Below are 15,722 nucleotides of genomic sequence, written 5' to 3' on the forward strand. Positions count from 1 at the left end.
CATTCATCCAGGTCATGGTATATCTAGTATAAATAAATTTGAAGCAACTGGACTTGTTTAGTAATCATTGAAGACGTTTCACTACTCATCCGAGCAGCTTCTTCAGTTCAACTGACTGGTATGGGAAGTCCTCAGCATATATGCTCTTCCACTAATCCAATCACAATGGCACTAAGTAACTCTTCAGAAAGGTGACATCTGAAACTCACAGAGGTGTGAATGCTGTGGAGTTACTTTGAAAGGATTACCCAAGTATCATGCAACTCTTCAAACAGGTGTTACTTGTTAGAGTTGCATGAATGGATGCTGCTCGGATGAGTAGGGAAACGTCTTCAATGATTACTAAACAAGTCCAGTTGCTTCAAATTTATTTATACTAGATATACCATGACCTGGATGAATGAAAATCTTCATAGACATATTGCCATTCATTTTGGAGAGAATACTCTAAAACTGGTTCGGGAATATGAAAGAACAGCAAGAAAACTCGCAGACTATCGGAACCATCTACGCTTCAATCTCAGATGCAGACATCAGGGACTCACTCCTTGTAGCCTACGCCTGGGTTCCACCGTAAAAGGTCACAGAGCCAGCAATATCTTACAGAAGGCCCAAAAACATCTACTAAATGAACGGGTTAGACAGATCAACTTCACCATTGAGGCCCTTAAACAGAAAATTGAACAACTGAAACAGACTCTGACAAAACAGCTACCTGATGTAACTCTGGAAAGGGTGGTTCAGTTCATTGAACATGCACAGATGGCCCAACACATTAAGACTAAGGAGAGGCAAATAAGCAAGTTCACCAGCTTACTGTCACGTAGCAGCGGTTTGAGGACAGAAGAACTAACCTGGAGGCAGAAAGATGAGACATCCAAGAACACCAAAGATACATGGGTTAAGAACCTATCAGACAGGGTACTTACTCAGCCAGAAAAGGACGTGCTAGCCAAGGGGTTAAACTATGCAGTGACACCACAACACATCCCAGTGGTTGAGCTCATCACAGCCACAGAATCTGCCATCAATAACAACCATATAAAGGTGGAGGAAGCAGAACAACTCAGACTAAAAGTGTCAGCTGCATTGTCAAGTGCCAGTGCACCCCCCTCTAACCTTACTACACAAGAGAGGAGAGCTCTCACATCTCTCAGTAAGGACCCGAACATCACCATCCTGCCAGCAGATAAAGGGCGATGCACAGTTGTGCTAAACACAACTGACTATCACTGCAAAATGACCTCGCTACTCAGTGATAGCAATACATATGAACCTTTAAGGAGAGACCCAAGCAGCAGTTACAAGAAAAAAGTGATAGATTGCCTACAACAACTTGAAAAGGAGGAAGCCATTGATCGAGCTTTATACCACCGCCTGTACCCCAGAGAAGCTACACCATGCTTATATGGACTCCCCAAGATACAAAAAGATGGAGCACCACTCAGGCAGCATCAATTCAGTGACTTACAGCATTGCAAAATACTTGGCCAACATCTTAGCCCCATTGGTAGGTAAAACAGTGCATCATATCCAAAATGCCAAAGAGTTTGTCACCAAGATTCAAGGAGTTAAACTAGAGGCAGAAGAAACTATGGTATCATATGATGTCACTTCACTGTTCACATGTATACCTACCACAGAGGCTACTGAGACTGTAAGAAATCGACTGCAGAAAGATGACACCCTCAGCAGCAGAACAAAACTCAGTCCCAACCAAGTATGTTTATTGTTAGATTTGTGCCTGAACACCACATACTTCAAATACAAGGACCAATTTTACAGGCAAAAACATGGCTGTGCAATGGGTTCACCAGTTTCTCCCATTGTAGCAAACTTGTATATGGAAGAAGTGGAAAGGAAGGCCCTACTCACATTCAATGGAACTACACCAAGTCACTGGTTCAGGTATGTAGATGACACGTGGGTTAAAATCAGATCCAACCAAGTGGCGGCCTTTTCAGAACACATTAACTCAGTGGACAACAACATCAAGTTCACAAAGGAGGATGTCCATGAGAACAAACTTGCTTTTTTGGACTGTTTGATATCCATTCAAGAGGGGGGTATCTTGAAAACAGAAGTATACAGGAAACCCACTCACACGGATCAATATCTGTTGTTCGATTCCCACCATCCGCTGGAACACAAACTGGGTGTAATTAGAACTCTACACCACAGGGCGGAAAGTGTAACAACTGATACAGAGTCCAAGGACAAGGAATGTAAACATCTCAGAGGAGCACTGAAAGCTTGTGGCTACCCAGACTGGGCCTTTGTCAAAACAAGAGCAACTAAGCCCAACAGGAACACCAAAAGGAATAACCGTCCTGAGGCAGAGAGAAGGCGCAATATAGTCATCCCCTATGTAGCAGGAGTGTTGGAGAAACTCAGGAGAATTTTCAACAAACACCACATCCCTGTGTTTTTCAAACCTAGCAACACACTGAGACAAAAACTTGTACACCCAAAGGATCCAACACCAAAGGAAAAACAAAGCAATGTTGTATACGCAGTCCAGTGTAGCGAGGAGTGCACAGACCTTTACATTGGTGAGACAAAGCAACTGCTCTCTAAGCGAATGGCTCAGCATAGGAGGGCGAACACTACAGGCCAGGACTCTGCTGTCTTTCTACACCTAAAAGACAAGGGACACTCCTTTGAAAATATGTCTATGAAGATTTTCATTCATCCAGGTCATGGTATATCTAGTATAAATACATTTAAAGCAACTGGACTTGTTTAGTAATCATTGAAGACGTTTCACTACTCATCCGAGCAGCTGTTGAACTGAAAAAGCTGCTCGGATGAGTAGTGAAATGTCTTCAATGATTACTAAACAAGTCCAGTTGCTTTAAATTTATTTATACTAGATATCCTTTGAAAATAGCAATGTCCAAATTTTGGACAAAGAAGACCGCTGGTTTGAAAGAGGTGTAAAAGAGGCCATTCATGTCAAAGTGGAGAAACCATCCCTTAACAGAGGCGGGGGACTTCGACACCATCTGTCTGCTACATACAATGCTGTTCTAACATCTGTACCCCGGCAGTTTCAGAACTCTTCACACATCCATTCATGCAACTCTAACAAGTAACACCTGTTTGAAGAGTTGCATGATACTTGGGTAATCCTTTCAAAGTAACTCCACAGCATTCACACCTCTGTGAGTTTCAGATGTCACCTTTCTGAAGAGTTACATAGTGCCATTGTGATTGGATTAGTGGAAGAGTATATATGCTGAGGACTTCCCATACCAGTCAGTTGAACTGAAGAAGCTGCTCGGATGAGTAGTGAAACGTCTTCAATGATTACTAAACAAGTCCAGTTGCTTCAAATTTATTTATACTAGATAAGCATCATTACAGTTTATGGAGGTGCCAATAAGGGCTAAGATTGGCTATTAGGCAGCCTCTATGCACACTATCAGCTTACAGGAGGCTTTATTTGGTAGTAAATCTGTTTTTATTCAACCAAAACTTGCCTCCAAGTCAGGAATTCAAAAATAACCACCTGGTTTGGGGGCACTGAGAGCAACATCCAAGGGGTTGGGGAGCAACATGTTGCCCCTGGGCCACTGGTTGGGGTCACTGCTATAGGGTCTTACAACAAGTGGAAAACAGCATAGAAACTACATACAAGTGAGGGTCATTTAAATGTTAATATGGAGCTGCCTCTTTACATATATAGTTGTAGTTTCAGCATGTATAGCCTATGTTCAGCTGGGCTTGAAAACACTTTTAATGGTAACATTAAATAACTAAGCAATCGTGTTTACATTTGAAAGTATTCTTGAGAAGGAACAGTTTTCTGCCATTAAAATAAAATTAGTAGGTCCCCTTGACTGGCGGTGTGAATAAATGCAAAGCATGTGTACACATTTACATAATTTTCATGGATTTGTTCTCAAAGCAGTGTAATTTGGCTCCTGCAAAGGGAAGGAAAAATGTGTCTTTTATGGAGGGTAAATAACAGTACTAGTTTTACACTCTGGTGAAATAAGAACACATTAAGCTAACATCTAAAACCTTCACTAGGTAGAGGTACTGCCAGATTTATACCATTCACTGCTGCACAGGTGAGATAGAGTGAATCATTCCAAAGCTTTCTAAGTACTGTTTCTTGCACCTGCTTTTGCTATCTCTCATCGCCGGCATAGTTAACTGAATTACCCATTCTGTACTATAGGAATTTATACATAAAAACACTGCAGAGAATAAAGCAAAAAATGTATAGCAGGATTTTAGTCCTTACGCTTTGTGAAAGTAAACTGAGCAGATGTCCGTGTACCTTGCACTAGTTTTGATTACCTATGCATTATATACATTAAGGGGCATATTTATTATACTGTGTAAAAAACGGCGAGAAAATTCGCCACACATCGCCAGGCTTTGCCGTGTAAAAATGGCGTAAAAACGGCGTAAAATCGGCATAATTGTTTTATGCGTTTTTTCTTCCACCGGAACTTATGGGAAATAATGGCGTAATATCCGGCGTTCAGATGGTGATCTTTTCCATTTATTTTACACAGCTTTTTACTCCGTTTTTTCGCCGAATTAGTTTTACACAGCATAATAAATACGCCCCTAAATGTAAAATGTTATAAAGAGGGCACATGTATGTAGAAGTGCAGTGCAAGTGCAAGGAGTAACGTGGAATTTTGAGAGCAATCGCAATGTTTTTCCCCTACAATGCAGCATTTTTCCCCAGAATTCCAGCATCATTGCAGTTGTAAGAGGGCTATGTAATTAATACAATTCTGCTTTCAAAAGGGGATAATTTTTATTACTTATCTTTCTTATCTGTCTCTAATTCAAACCACTGCCTGGTTGCTAGGGTCTTTGGAAATCCAAACTGAAGAGCTGCTGATCAAGAAGCTAAATAATTTCAAAATTATAAGTAACAAGAAATAAAGACCCATTTTTAATTGTCTCTTAATAACATTCTGTACATTATAATTAGTTAATTTAAAAGTGAACAACCCCTTTATATCCAACCTGTACATTCCATTGACACCTTACAAATTGTTGGTGCTTGGGAGAAAACCACATAGAGACAACCCAAACAGTCTTTGGGAGAATGCACCCAGCTACAAACTTGATTGAATCACTGCAGCGCTAAATACTGAGCCACAACGTTGTCAGGTTGGTAAAAACATTTTTACTAGAGACCACCTATGCTTGGTGATGAGCAAATTTTTGTCGCCAGGCATGGATTCTCAGTGAATTTCTGCATTTCGCCATTGGTGAATTGTTTCGCTGAAAATGCGCCGCGGAAATATTCGTTGCACAGAATTTTTTTTGTTTGCGTCAAAAAAAGGGCTCAGTTGTGTTAAATTGGGTGCGGTTGTGTCAAAATTGGGCGACAAAAAATTGCGTGACAAATGCGTTTTGCTAATTTTTCGCCGTTTCTTGAATTTTCTTGCCATTTCGCGAATTTTATGGTACATAAAATATTTTATTCTACATATGTACTATATTGGCTTTGAAGGAAATGCAAGAAAAGCTTATGTAAAATTACTTAGATTTTTACAATTTCATTTATGTTTTACTGGCTACAGTTAGTTTAAAATGATAGAAGCATCAACATGGTCAGAACACCATGTCGAAATGTATTTTACACTGATTGTGGTCAGTTATCCAAACCAGAGCAGCAGGTGGCGCTATTGTTTCAAATGTATTATATTAGTACTTTAAAATTGCCAATATCTTTAAACTAGGGGGAAGTATAATACATGTTGCTAAAGTAGTGAGCTTACCATTACTTGTTTTGAGGGTTTCCATTTCCTTGATAAATTAAATTCTTGCAAATCAATTTGATTTAAAAATGTAAAAAAAATTATAAAAACAAAAAAAATAGAAATTAATTAATTAATAATAAAAAAAACTGGAGCCCAGTTATTGTGTGAATAACTTAGGGAGACTCATTCACTCAGCTATCAGCCAAGGCCCAACAGAATCTGAGGGGCTTATTTATCAATTCTCATGATCAAATTCTCATATCTAATGCTCGCTTATTTATTAATGTTTGTAAACTTGTTCAAATAAAAAAAAACTTAAATACTTTGAATTTTCGTGTTTACAAACTCGAATAAAACTCGATTAAAACTCAAATATCTTGAACTCAAAGTATGACTTGACTTTGCCATCCAAAAGCTTCTATAGAAGTCACTGGGAGTTGTCCTAGGCAGTTTTACAATCGGCTTTTTCTGATTTTTTTGCACTTAAAGGAGAAGTGCAAATAGCCAATAGATTAGCCACATTAGTGCCACCTAGAATGCTATATTTATTCTGCAGAAAGCTTTACCATACCTGAGTAAACAGCCCTAGAAGCTGGTAGCTCAGATTACACAGCAGATTTGGAAGGGGGGAGCAAATTCTTATGGGTGGGGGAGAAAATTCTGATGGGAGGGGGAGCAAGAGAAGGGAGAGAGGAGCAAACTGAGCAGACTCATGCCCGTGCCCTTTTGATAGAGCACTTTTCTGTGAGTGCTTATGGCTGTATTTACATAGACCTTTCTGACAACGCTTACTTGGTTTTTACCTTTCCTTCTCCTTTAATAATAATACATTTGAGTTTTTGAACCATAATTCAAATTTGATTTTTTTTTAGCACAAAAAAGCTTAAATCACCCCCAAGCATAATCCTGTGTTATCCATGTTTTGTGGGATGTTAGAGACCAAAATAGTATTAATGTTCATAGTAGCTCAAATCCTGTTCATATATAACATATTTACCAGCCTAGGTTTAGAATGAATTCACAGCAGAGAGTTAAATGAGGGAATGTTTCTGATAGCCTGGAAGCTTCACTTGGTGCACTGTAAGAGTGGCTGACACACAGCTTGTGCTTTCATTTTCCTGCTGGTTAGGCAAATAAGAAACGGTAGCCTGCCTTTACAGATTTAATGGTACAGACTGGAGATGTGAGAGAAAACTTATTTGGGAGATTTGAAAATTGTATCCTCTTTTGTGCTTTGTGACTGCAGTTAGTCAATTTCAGATTCTGACATTTTAGTGTTTAGGTTAACCAGTACAGGATATATAATTTAAAATTGGTTTCTTATGCATCCCTGCTAATTACTTTCAGCTAAATAACTATACCTGTTGCTGAGAAAGAACGTAATCTGAAAGTCATTTTCAAGGTCTTTTGACCAGGTATATATATTATGATATAGGAGAAAAGTCTGATACAGCACACTTTAAAGTAAAACTAAACCCTAAAAATGAATATGGCTAAAAATGCCATATTTTATATACTGTACTTACTGCACTAGCCTAAAGTTTCAGTATCTCAATAGCAGCAATGATCCAGGACTTCAAGTCCAGTACATCACAGAGGCTCCCAATCTTGGAAAGTGTCTGTGACACTGCACATGCTTAGGGGCACATTTACTAATCCACAAACGTTCGAAAAGCGTCCGAATGCGTTTTTTTCGTAATGAACGGTATTTTGCGACTTTTCCGCGAATTTTTCTTATTCGCAGTGAATTTGTGCATTTTGCCATTGGCAAATTGTTTCGCAAAACTTTGCTGAAAATTTGCCGCGGAAATATTTGTTGGATCGAATTTTTTTTGGTTGCGCGTCAAAAAAAGGGCACAGTTGTGTCAAATTGGGTGCGGTCGTGTCAAAATTGGGCGACAAAAAATTGCACAACAAATGCATTTTGCAAATTTTTCGCCGTATCTTGAATTTTCTTGCCATTTTGCAAATTTTATGGTACATAAAATATTTTATGCTACATATGTACTATATTGGCTTTGAAGGAAATGCAAGAAAAGCTTATGTAAAATTGGCGCGAATTTTTCGAGCGCTCAATACGAAAAAATCGTGACAATTCGCGAAAGTCGTAACAGCTACGAAAAAGTCACGAAGGTGACGAAAAAACTTGCAAAAAATATGAAAAAGTCACAAAATGTTCGTTTCCAATCCGATTTTTTTCCCATTCGGGATTCAGATTCGTGGATTAGTAAATCAGCCCCTTAGTGTGCTCTGAGCAGCTCTTGAGAAGCTAAGCATCAGGGCTGTCGCAAATAATTAAGCAAAAAATTAGATTTGCCTACCATATAAGCTGATGCTACAGGTCTATTATTATTATTAATTTCTGATGCTAATTGCACTGGCCATTTACTATTAATCTGTATAAATTAATAGTTAGCTTTTTATTGTGACATTTGTATTCTATATATACAGTATATTGTGAGTCGGTCCCTAAGCTCAGGTAAGTGACAGCAGCACAGAGCATGTGCAGTGAATCAATAGAAAAGAAGATGGGGAGCTAATGGGGCATCTTTGGGGGCACAGATCTTCCCTGCTAAAGGGCTCTGGATGCCTTGGGCTGGTACAAAAGCCCAAATCATAATGTACAACATTTCTTCTCTACTACTTTATTTAGGCTTTAGTTCTCCTTTAACTGTGTTCTGAGCTTTACTTTATAGCTCTTTAGTGTAATTATACCATATTGATCCCTTTGATGTCAGGAAAAAAATGGATGCCTTTGATGTCAACTACTTTGCCGGTGGGGGAAAAATATGCATCTCCAGGCAAGGAAAGTTAACTTATTTGAGAGTGTTTCCCCTTCCAAAAGAATTATAATGAGCTTATTCTAAGTCCGTGGGATCACAAGTTCTTGCTCCGAAAATAAATGCACATTCGGCAGGCGACATCATGCTGAAACGATCAATTTTTGTGTATTAATGATCAACAAAACCTTGACTTGTGGTCATTAATTCTTCAGAGATTAGAAAGGCAATTAAAACCATCCCTATTCAGATAAAATCCCAATGGAATTGTGTTAAACAGTCTAGAACTCAGCAAATTACTTATTTTATCTTAGAGAATGTTCTCATAAAGAACCATGAAAGAAGAAAGTAAGCCCTATGTGAAGCAAGGCATTCTAATTTTGTGAGGTGCTAGTTCAGTTGCTTTTGTAGATAATATGATATTATTGATTATTGTCAACTTAAAAATGAATGAATGTATTGTGAACAAATCCCCAGATCACAGATGGTATGATGGGAAGTTTAATAAAAAACAAAAAAAACTTTGCATTTCAGACAATTTCAATATTTTTTAGAGTGCTCGTGTTTCACCTAAGTCTAACATTTTTCCCATGAACATGATGCAAATATATCTACACCAATCCTATTGTAATTGATAACCAAGTCAAAATGATATTTTTTATTATTTATTTCACTACAAGACTTATTCATATGCCCCTACTAAATAATAATGTACCCACGCTTGTCTTCACACAAAGAAATGTTAAAGGAGATCTAAAAACGGTCCCATTGCACTCCTTTTATCTCTCATAAGTAGGTGGGGCAAAGATAATAATTGATGCAGGCAAACTTACCTGCTTACCAGAATGCGTTTAGTCATTTTACTAGTACCCAATAGAGAAAACTGTGCAAAATTTGTCTTCCTGATATGACACTGTAATCTGGCGAGAGGAGGGAGGACATGAGTTTTTATAAGCTTCAATAATTCTGTTTAATGTTTCCATTTCCAGTTACAGGAAAAAGGAACATGGAACCTGATATACACAGATTGTGTGCAGTTCGCATTAGAGGATCTCATTGGAGGTTACTCAAGGGATTCTAAAAGCTGGTGGTTAACCATATATCAGTTTTGCTGCATTTCAATTTCCTAACAAGTTCTCACTTATTTTGAAGGGAATCTTAAACATCCCAAAAATATTAATACAAAATGGCTTTTCTGACCTTTTGTCAATGATGATAGGAAGGTAATTTAGGCAGAGTTTCTACATCCTTGATCATAACCTGCATCTCCATTTCTTTTTACCAGATTGAACTGGACCCTTCTGTGGAATTAGCACTATAACACCTAGGACATTTTGATCACCACTAATTAAGTAGTTATTAATACACTATTTTTTGAAGATCAGGCACTCAATAAGCAAATCTTTAGGCATAATTCTGCCTGAAATGAGTACAATGAACAATTGCCTTGCGTTTCATGTTCAGAGACACTAAATCATAGGCAAGGTGTCAAATATTTAAACATGGTCTCCACCAATCACACAAACTAATTGTGTCACCAGTAGTAAAAAGGATCAAATTAGGGCACACCCATTGGTTCACTACATTGGTTAGGAAATACATTTTATGTAGTTCATGTGTTTGTGTACTCTTTCCTTCAGGGCTCTGCCCATCTGTCCTATATACTGTTTTCCACATTTTGTACAGGAAATGATATAGACCACATTACTGGGCTTATTTATCAATTTTTGAGTTTGGGAATTTTTTTTTTTAAATCAAATAAACTTGCTTGCTTATTTATTAATAAGGAAAACTCGTTTGAATAAAAAAAACTCCAATATCTTGAATTTTCGAGTTTACAAATTTGAATATATTTAAATTAAAAATATGGCTTGACTTTGCCTAGAATAACTCCCATTGACATTCAAGTTTTCAGGGTTTTTGAACTTAATAAATACCAGACATCTGAGTTTCTTGAATCATAATTCAAATTTGATTTTTTTTTAGTGCAAAAAAAAAAATTGAACATTGATAAATATCCCACATCATGTGTTAGAACAGAAAATATATCCTTCCTAAATATATTCACAAATAATACACCTGCGGGCATCGAAAGGAACCCTTAAATTGAACCCTTAAAAGTACGCCACATATTATTTTCTTCAGAAGAGGGATAAATGTCACTAGGGGGCAAAATGTTCCTAAGAGTGTGGGAAGTCTAGGGGTCTAGGAATGAAATGGCGACCTGTTTGTAAAAAAATATCAAGTAGAGTTTGTAATATGGCCATATTTTTCGTAATCTAGCTCGTTATTAAAATCTAAGAAACATGTTAGTTTTTCTAGTTTTGAATCCTCTGATAATGAGGTCATGGAAACTGTAGTTGGCCCTATTACTTCTTTATCTCTACAGCAGTCAAGGGAATCGTGAGCCATGGACATATTTACCGAGAAGGATCCTAAAGGCAAGGATACAAAAAAACAAGACAGGTTAATAACAAATTAATAACTTTTTAACAGGAACCAAGAAGGAAATATCAAAAGAAGTATTGTCTAGATGTCTCAGAAGAGGACAACAATATAAGACCCTTAAAAAAATGTGGACTAAGTAAGAGGAAGAGACACAAGTTCATAGAGACTAAAACAAGACTTTTACAGTTAGGTCTTTTTTTGGTCCTACTTAGTTATTTACATTATTAATACATTAATCGATGTAAACTAGTGATGGGCGAAATAATTCTGGCATGGATTTGCAGCAAATTTCCACGCAAAAAAAATTGATGAGCAGCAAGAAATTTTTTTTTTTGCCATTTTGCAAATCTTTTAAAAGACACATTCGCTTAGCAATAATATGATAATGTGTGGGGCTGCATCAATCTTATCGATAGAGCAAAAGAGAAATATATAACTACAGATGACGTAATTTCTTACCTTAAAGTACAGTCCAGTTTGTCCAATCTTTTACCATCTGCCAAAAATACACAAGCCTGAGCGACCACCTCTGTGGAGACCTATAATGGCAAGTATAGACTCCCTGGGGGAACCTCTCTAGGAATTAATTGACTACCATTTTGAGTTATCATAAAGTCAGTTGCATCTCATTACCCATTGATAATTTTAAATGGAATTCCATCTTTTTCTTGGGTTACTTCAGATGTGGCCCATTTATATTCATGTATCACACATACTTTATGTTTACAAGCTCTATCTCATCATCTAGACGAATATAGTCTATATTCTGATTCACTTAAAGAGTTCATTTTAGAGGCTTCCCAATGCTTGTTGACATACAATTTCTTTATCTTTAAAAAAATCAACAACAACAAAAAAACAATTAATATACTTGCATGTTCTGGAAAGACTGTGCAGCTAATATGATCTTGAATGCTATCTCCTCACACCCCTGTCATCTTATTTGGAATATTCCTACTGGCCAATTTCTGCATCTCAGACATTTATGTCCTGATTTTAATGATTTCTTAATGAAATCTTGTGAACTATAGGGCATATTACTGGGATGAGGCTACCCTGTAGCATATCTTATTAGGGCTTTTTCTAGGGCCAGCCATACCCCACTTAACTCTTAATTTTCTAAGTATCAAAACTACCACCGCTTCTTCATCCTTTTTATTATTTTTCATCTCAAATTGTTCCATCTTTTTTTAAGTATTCAAAAAATTGTCTAATCTTTTCCCCTATGATGTCTCATCTTTAAATAAGTCTTATGGGTATTTGTTGAACCTTCTTCCTTTAACAAGGTCTAGGAATCCTACCCAAAAAGGCTTAGAAAATCCTATGCCCTGTGTATTGACTTTAAGTCCTCAATATAACAAGATCATTAGGAAAAAAATCAATGAGCGCGCCAATATGGTGGAATGAGTAACCATAGGGGCAGGAATCAGTGCACACAGCTACCAAAATAACTTTACCGATGATGGGAAGTGAGCGAGCCTAGAAATGGCTATTATATAAGCAGGCTTTATGATACTGTGGCCAGATTAACAACATATGAAACATGCAATGCTTACCTGAAAACTATAATTAACTGCACAGTAACCTGCAGGTCACTGGTTCAAATTTAGATAGGATATTACAGATGCAAACCACCATTGAAGGTGAGTGGAACAGCTTTCCAATTTATACCAGTAAATTTTACCTGATTTTTGGTTGCTATGGGTTACTGCTCTTTGGTAAACTTAGGGACGAAGGCGTCCGAATGCGTTTTTTCGTAATGATCGGTATTTTTGCGACTTTTTTGTCGCCGTCGCGAACAAAATCGGATTGTTTTTTCCGCCGTTTACTATCGCTCAATATGAAAAAATCACGACGGTGACAAAATAGTCGTGCAAAATACGATAAAGTCGCGACGGCGACGAAAAAGTCGCAATAAATACGAAAAATCGCAACAACGACGAAAAAGTTGCAAAATATTCGTTTCCTATACGATTTTTTCCCTTTCGGGATTCGTGGATTAGTAAATCTGCCCCTTAGTGTCTTTCATTACATTACCCCCTTAGAAAAAAAAGGTAATTTTTAGGTGCTGTATTTACTTCCACTTTCTTTTTAAACAAAACTGAAACCTCAGCAGAGAACGTTAAATCTCATTTAAAGATGAACTTGGATGAAGCATTTAAATAAAAAAATGTACTTAATATTTACTAGAAAGGTGGAATTATGTTGGCTCATATATACTAAAGAAAAATTGCTGATCAGTCAACAGCTCCTTTGCTATTAAACCTTTCAATCTTGGTTTTATATTTACAATTTAAAAACTGCAGTATTAGATGAATGACACAGACAAAAGATTTGTCTTTATTCAGTTTCTTATGGTTTAATATTCAGATATTCTTTATGCATATTGAGAAAAGGGTCCTTTGATATTTTAAAAGCTCAGTAAAGTTTAATTGAATTTTATTTTCAATAGTAAAAACCATATTTTACCTCCTTTAAAATGTATATACATCAAGCAGACGCTTTCCTGATTCATAAGACTTCAGATTGTTATATTTTTCTAGCGTTATTATTTTACTAGCTGTGCCACAAAGAATCCTTCCCTACCAAGTTTTGATTGTGTAACATAGGCTTTGAGCATGTGTATGTGTTTATGTGTAAGTGGACCCATTTATTTTATACACCATTAGTAAACTTCAAAACATGAATAAAAAAATGAAAGTGAACCATCAACAGATGATTAAAAAGATTCATGATTTGTATGGTAAATTTTATTACTATATTAAGCTCTTCACATTGCAAATAATTAATTCTACCATTTTAAAATGTACTTATTGAACCAAAAAATGTATTTTTTTTAGCTGTGATATTGGTGTGTAGTCGCCATCTTAGCTATTTGGTAGCCCCTATGTGGACTTCCAGAAGGCACAACCACCACCCCGAGACGATGTACGGCATGATTACGATCTGTAAATACCACCTGTGGCATGGGCGCTACTGGCACACAATAGGTGCAGATGTGAGCACAGGTGATATACAGTGGCTTGCAAAAGTATTTGGCCCCCTTGAACTTTTCCACATTTTGTCACATTACAGCCACAAACATGAATCAATTTTATTGGAATTCCACATGAAAGACCAATACAAAGTGGTGTACACGTGAGAAGTGGAATGAAAATCATACATGATTCCAAACATTTTTTACAAATAAATAACTGCAACGTGGGGTGTGTGTAATTATTCAGCCCCCTTTGGTCTGAGTGCAGTCAGTTGCCCATAGACATTGCCTGATGAGTGCTAATGACTAAATAGAGTGCCCCTGTGTGTAATCTAATGTCAGTACAAATACAGCTGCTCTGTGATGGCCTCAGAGGTTGTCTAAGAGAATATTGGGAGCAACAACACCATGAAGTCCAAAGAACACACCAGACAGGTCAGGGATAAAGTTATTGAGAAATTTAAAGCAGGCTTAGGCTACAAAAAGATTTCCAAAGCCTTGAACATCCCACGGAGCACTGTTCAAGTGATCATTCAGAATTGGAAGGAGTATGGCACAACTGTAAACCTACCAAGACAAGGCCGTCCACCTAAACTCACAGGCCGAACAAGGAGAGCGCTGATCAGAAATGCAGCCAAGAGGCCCATGGTGACTCTGGACGAGCTGCAGAGATCTACAGCTCAGGTGGGGGAATCTGTCCATAGGACAACTATTAGTCGTGCACTGCACAAAGTTGGCCTTTATAAAAGAGTGGCAAGAAGAAAGCCATTGTTAACAGAAAACCATAAGAAGTCCCATTTGCAGTTTGCCACAAGCCATGTGGGGGACACAGCAAACATGTGGAAGAAGGTGCTCTGGTCAGATGAGACCAAAATGGAACTTTTTGGGCAAAATGCTATGTGTGGCGGAAAACTAACACTGCACATCACTCTGAACACACCATCCCCACTGTCAAATATGGTGGTGGCAGCATCATGCTCTGGGGGTGCTTCTCTTCAGCAGGGACAGGGAAGCTGGTCAGAGTTGATGGGAAGATGGATGGAGCCAAATACAGGGCAATCTTAGAAGAAAACCTCTTGGAGTCTGCAAAAGACTTGAAACTGGGGCGGAGGTTCACCTTCCAGCAGGACAACGACCCTAAACATAAAGCCAGGGCAACAATGGAATGGTTTAAAACAAAACATATCCATGTGTTAGAATGGCCCAGTCAAAGTCCAGATCTAAATCCAATCGAGAATCTGTGGCAAGATCTGAAAACTGCTGTTCACAAATGCTGTCCATCTAATCTGACTGAGCTGGAGCTGTTTTGCAAAGAAGAATGGGCAAGGATTTCAGTCTGTAGATGGGCAAAGCTGGTAGAGACATACCCTAAAAGACTGGCAGCTGTAATTGCAGCAAAAGGTGGTTCTACAAAGTATTGACTCAGGGGGCTGAATAATTACGCACACCCCACTTTGCAGTTATTTATTTGTAAAAAATGTTTGGAATCATGTATGATTTTCGTTCCACTTCTCATGTGTACACCACTTTGTATTGGTCTTTCACGTGGAATTCCAATAAAATTGATTCATGTTTGTGGCTGTAATGTGACAAAATGTGGAAAAGTTCAAGGGGGCCGAATACTTTTGCAAGCCACTGTAGTTAATTCCATCCTAGCTGAACTGCAGTTTGTCCCATATTTACCTACACCCCATTTCTATTTATAATGTTGTTTAGCAAGTCTTCCGCTAAGTTTTGTCTTTGTTTCTCTTTATCTGCATATTTGTATTTTTGTTTCTA

At 37.7% G+C, this 15,722-nt stretch overlaps 1 pseudogene; it reads left to right on the plus strand.

The window, feature by feature from the left end:
* Positions 1 to 387: 387 nt before the first annotated feature.
* Positions 388 to 9,839, plus strand: LOC105948073 (annotated as a pseudogene).
* Positions 9,840 to 15,722: the final 5,883 nt, after the last annotated feature.

Source organism: Xenopus tropicalis, chromosome 8 (genome assembly GCF_000004195.4).
Source record: "Xenopus tropicalis strain Nigerian chromosome 8, UCB_Xtro_10.0, whole genome shotgun sequence".
NCBI classification, from domain to species: domain Eukaryota; kingdom Metazoa; phylum Chordata; class Amphibia; order Anura; family Pipidae; genus Xenopus; species Xenopus tropicalis.